The sequence below is a fragment of the Pseudorasbora parva genome, chromosome 9 (genome assembly GCF_024679245.1).
Source record: "Pseudorasbora parva isolate DD20220531a chromosome 9, ASM2467924v1, whole genome shotgun sequence".
Classification (NCBI taxonomy): Eukaryota; Metazoa; Chordata; class Actinopteri; order Cypriniformes; family Gobionidae; genus Pseudorasbora; species Pseudorasbora parva.
Window position 1 is genome coordinate 31,224,145 of NC_090180.1, and position 5,361 is coordinate 31,229,505.

Consider the following 5,361-nt stretch of genomic DNA (forward strand, 5'->3'; position numbering starts at 1 on the left):
TCTGCGCCCTTTCAGGGCTTGGGCCCTAATAAATAATAATAATCCTTAGAAGAACAATAGGGCTCTGCGCCCTTTCAGGGCTTGGGCCCTAATAATAACAAATAATCCTTAGAAGAACAATAGGGCTCTTCGCCCTTTCAGGGCTTGGGCCCTAATAATAATAAAAACCCTTAGAAGAACAATAGGGCTCTGCGCCCTTTCAGGGCTTGGGCCCTAATAATCCTTAGAAGAACAATAGGGCTCTTCGCCCTTTCAGGGCTTGGGCCCTAATAATAATAATAATCCTTAGAAGAACAATAGGGCTCTTCGCCCTTTCAGGGCTTGGGCCCTAATAATAATAAAAACCCTTAGAAGAACAATAGGGCTCTGCGCCCTTTCAGGGCTTGGGCCCTAATAATAATAATCCTTAGAAGAACAATAGGGCTCTTCGCCCTTTCAGGGCTTGGGCCCTAATAATCCTTAGAAGAACAATAGGGCTCTGCGCCCTTTCAGGGCTTGGGCCCTAATAATAATAATAATAATAATCCTTAGAAGAACAATAGGGCTCTGCGCCCTTTCAGGGCTTGGGCCCTAATAATAATAACGAGCAGCGATGACGGGCCCAAGCTGGGGGCACCGCCACCCCGGTGGCATCAGCTTAACTGTGCACAGCAGGCAATAGGCATTTAATATGGGAAAAAATAAATAATGGGACTTTGTCAAAGTCATTTGAATTCACCTCATTAACTGCAGCAACTGGTGCTGCTATGACCAGGAACCACAACACTCACATCTCTGAGATCAATTACATTTTATTCATTAATTTTATGTCAGATGATGTCAAATGTCAATTTCAAAATGAGTGCAGAATACTGTCCAAATGCTGAAGTTGTATTATCCTTACACTCCTCTTAAAAATAAATTAAGCCAAATTACAGAGACCGCAACAATGATTTTAATATCAGTGTCAGGGAAGAGTAATATGCATGCATAAAATTTATAGAAGTTTCTTATAAACAGCCACTTTTATAAGATCATGTGAAACTATATTTTTTTATCCATTTGAATTTTATCAATAAATAATTAGTTTAAAGAGGTGTCTTTGTAAACACAGCGCATGACCTTCTTTAAAGCCCATGTTATAGAAAACAATTAAAAGTATAAGGATATCACTTTCAATTATGTGCAAATGTATTTTTTGCAGCTTCAAATTTTGTAAGTTCAGAAGACCAGTATTTAATTAAAGATATAATATATGTTTTTTACTTATTTTTCACAATAAAGTGATAGATATTTGTGATAGCCTATGATATGAAAGGGTTATATTATGAAAAAAAAAACAAGAGACAAGGTGACACACACACACAGAGTGAGAGAGACCCTCTCTCCACACACACACACACACACACACACACACACACACACACACACACACACACACACACACACACACACACAGTAGTAATGCTGCAGGCAGCCCTTATCAGCTCAGCCCATCCCCCCCCTCCACACACACACACACACATACACACACACTTGCATACGTACACTCATGTCTGCTTCACTATCTTTCTGGGGACTCATAGACGTAATGGTTTTTATGCTGTACAAACCATATATTCTGTCCTCCTACACTGCCTCAAAACCTACCCATCACACAAAACTTTCTGCATTTTTACATTTTCAAAAGAGCTCATTCTGTATGATTTATAAGCTTCTGTACCCATTGGGACCTCAGTTTAGGTCCCTACAGTGACACGAGTCCCAATGAGTCTGTGTGCATTAAGGTTGAAGTCCCCAACAGGCTAGAAAACCACTCACACACACACACACACACACACACACACACACACACACACACACACACACACACACACACACACACACACACACACACACACACACACACACACACACACACACACACACACACACACAGGCAAGTTTATTTTGCTTCAAAACTTAAACAATACAGACACACTGTAGTAAGCTGAAGGTAGAAATCAGCCCCCCTCCCTCTCTCTCCACACACACACACACACACACACACACTGTAGTAAGCTGAAGGTAGAAATCAGCCCCCCTCCCTCTCTCTCCACACACACACACACACACACACACACACACACACACACACACACACACACAAACACACACTGTAGTAAGCTGAAGGTAGAAATCAGCCCCCCTCCCTCTCTCTCCACACACACACACACACACACACACGTCTGGTTCACTATCTTTTTGGTCAAGATGGTCAAGATGATCCAGTGATCCTGAGGGGGGGGGGGGGGGGGGGACTAATTATATAAAACAATATTGTCAATGACCTACAAATAAACTGGTTTTATACATTTATTTTTTTTATTCAAACCCAGAATAATATGTTTAATCCTTTAATGCAGGCCAAAGCACAGCATTGAGAGGTAATTGTTTTAGACAGAAGAGTGGCTCACACACACACACACACACACACACACACACACACACACACACACACACACACACACACACACACACACACACACACACACACACACACACTCTAGAAATCAGTGACACGTGTCCCCATGAGTCTGTGTGCATTCAGGTTGAAGTCCCCACCAGGCTAGAAAAAAGAACACACACACACACACACACACACACACACACACACACACACACACACACACACACACACACACACACACACACACACACACACACACACACACACACACACACACACACACACACACAAGTAATGCTAAAGTATCCAGCAGGCAACTCTTATCAGTTCAGCCCATCCACCCATTTTTATGCTGTACAAACCATATTCTGTCCTCCTACACTGCTCCTACCCCTAAACCTACCCATCACACAAAACTTTCTGCATTTTCACATTTTCAAAAGAACTCATTCTGTCTGATTTATAAGCTTTTGTACCCATTGGGAAGTCCCCATGAGTCTGTGTGCATTCAGGTTTAAGTCCCCAGCAGGCTAGAAAAGCATTCTCACACACACACAGAGGCAAGGTTTTTTGCTTGAAAACTTATACAATATTGCCCTCTACTGGTCATTTAAGTGAGAGCATAAGTGTTGAAAAAAAAACAAAAAACAAAACTGTGATTATATATAATAACCAGCAGGTGGGAGTATAGCCTTATTTATGAACCAGGCACTTGTGTGCTTATTTTATCTTTTTTAGGCTTTTGCTACGGGAACACCGTTTGAGATATCCAATAACCGTTCGCATTTTAGCATCTTCTGTATATTTACTTTATGTTGTCCGAGTTTGGAGGAGATTGAATGAATCGCTTTTGAGGAGAGGGTAAAAACTCAGAGCTCGCTTTCGACTTCTTGTTATCTTCCAACCAAATTATCTGACTTCCTGTCGGTCACAGCTAATGACTGTAAATTAGAAAGTTGTCCGGCTCGAAATGTACAATATATATACCGAGTTTGGTGAATGTAGATAAAACTAACCCCCCACTTTGGACAAAAGATGGCGCTACTGAGCCCCTCTACCACGCCCGTTTCTGAATCTTTGCTTGCATCTTCTGGACAGCATGTCTGATGTGTGTGTTGAGTTTCATGCAATTTCAAGCATGTGAAGAGTCTCAAAAACACCAAAAAAGATTATTAGACTTTGACACGTTGCCATGACAACAGTTTTTCTAGAATCAGGAATCCATTCATATGTCTATATCTGCCATGTTTTGACATAATACTGATGAAGTTTGAAGTAAATCGGGTGAAAATAAGACGGGGATTTAAAGCAATTTTGAAAGTGACACACTTCCTGCTGCCAGTTGGTGGCGCTATAACTTTGACTCACAAAAGTCATATCCATGTGATCGTCCTCTTACAACGAACACACAGCTGAAGTTTCATCAAAATGAATTAATGTATGCAAAAGTTATAACACACTTCCTGTTTCCCTTTTCTCGCCATAAATTCGTCTCTTCGCCACGGCCAAACCGTTTGAGATATCAAAAAGTTGCTCGCAATTTGGCATCCTCTGTGTCTTGACTTCATGCTGACCGAGTTTGGTGCTGATCGGGTGACTCGTCTAGGAGGAGTATCGCAAATTCCACAGCATGCGTTCCACAGCATGCGTTCAACAACCCCTAATAGCTCACTTCCTGTTGGGCTGACGCATAACTTAGAGCACGAAAGTTGTTCGGCCCGATGAGCTCTATATGTGTACCGAGTTTCATATATGTACGTGCAAGTCGGTTTGATTTATAGACTACGTTTTCAGACCCCACTTTAGGGGGCGCTGTCGAGCCCCCCTGCCACGCCCGGGTCCCAGCCTCAGCCCGGCCCTGATGGCCGCGCATTCTGATGCGTGTGCAAAGTTTCAAGAGTTTTCGAGCATGGGAAGGGCCCCAAAAATGCCCAAATAGTCGGTAAAAAAAATAATAATATATAATAATTAAAGCTGCGAGCAGCGATGACGGGCCCAAGCCGGGGGCACCGCCACCCCGGTGGCATCAGCTTAACTGTGCGCAGCAGGCCAATAGGCATTTAATATGGGAAAAATAAATAATGGGACTTTGTCTAAGTCATTTGAATTCACCTCATTAACTGCAGCAACTGGTGCTGCTATGACCAGGAACCACAACACTCACATCTCTGAGATCAATTACATTTTATTCTTTAATTTTATGTCAGATGATGTCTGAAGTTGTATTATCCTTATACTTCTCTTAAAAATAAATTAAGCCAAATCACAGAGACCGCAACAATGATTTTAATATCAGTGTCAGGTAAGAGTAATATGCGTGCATACAATTTATAGAAGTTTATTATAAACAGCCACTTTTATAAATTCATGTGAAATTTAATTTTTTTTTATTCATTTGAATTCTATCAATAAATAATTCGTTTAAAGAGGTGTCATACGTGATCTTTGCAAACACAGCGCATGACCTTCTTTAAAGCCCATGTCATAGAAAACAATTAAAAGTATTAGGATATCACTTTCAATTATGTGCAAATGTATTTTTTGCAGCTCAAAATTTTGTAAGTTCAGAAGACCAGTATTTAATTAAAGATATAATATATGTTTTTGTTTTACTTATTTTTCACAATAAAGTGATAGATATTTGTGATAGCCTATGAAATGAAAGGGTTAAATTATGAAAAAACAAGAGACAAGGTGACACACACACACACACACACACACACACAGAGTGATCCTGAGAGAGGGAGAGGGGGGGTAATTTTTTTTATATTTATATTTTTTTAATTATAATTATTTGTATTAACACAATTATTTAACTAATTATATAAAACAATATTGTCAATGCCCTACAAATAAACAGGTTTTATACATTTATTTTTTTATTCAAACCCAGAATAATATGTTTAATCCTTTAATGCAGGCCAAAGCACAGC